General features: G+C 43.1%; 1 protein-coding gene across 1 annotated transcript in view; it reads right to left on the reverse strand.

Moving 5' to 3' along the window:
- The window catches only part of DDO (D-aspartate oxidase), a 30,113-nt gene that overhangs the window by 23,122 nt on the left and 6,666 nt on the right, over nt 1–325 (reverse strand). The gene's annotated exons all lie outside the window — the stretch shown is intronic.

A 325-nucleotide genomic window follows, 5' to 3' on the forward strand; every position in this document is an offset into this window, starting at 1 on the left:
TGATGCAGATATAGTATCTCATTTTCTCAGTGCTGGGAGGGACATTTCATTACGATCCTGAATTTTCAGATGAGAAGACTGAGGTGAAGAGAGGTTGATTTGCCCAAGAGAGAAGGCTGACAGCAAGCTTTTTTTTTTTTTTTTTACTTGCTTTTTTTTATCCACATGCCACCTATGCCTCTCATATTTCATTGCCCGGTGGAGGGGGGCACCCTGGTACTGATGGGAGTATGCGACATTCCCTCAGGCCCGCAAGAATCAACGACACAGAAGAACAAACACAGAGAAACATTTTCTGGCAATGAGAAAGCAGCATAGAAAATGA

Source organism: Camelus ferus, chromosome 8 (assembly GCF_009834535.1).
Source record: "Camelus ferus isolate YT-003-E chromosome 8, BCGSAC_Cfer_1.0, whole genome shotgun sequence".
NCBI lineage: Eukaryota > Metazoa > Chordata > Mammalia > Artiodactyla > Camelidae > Camelus > Camelus ferus.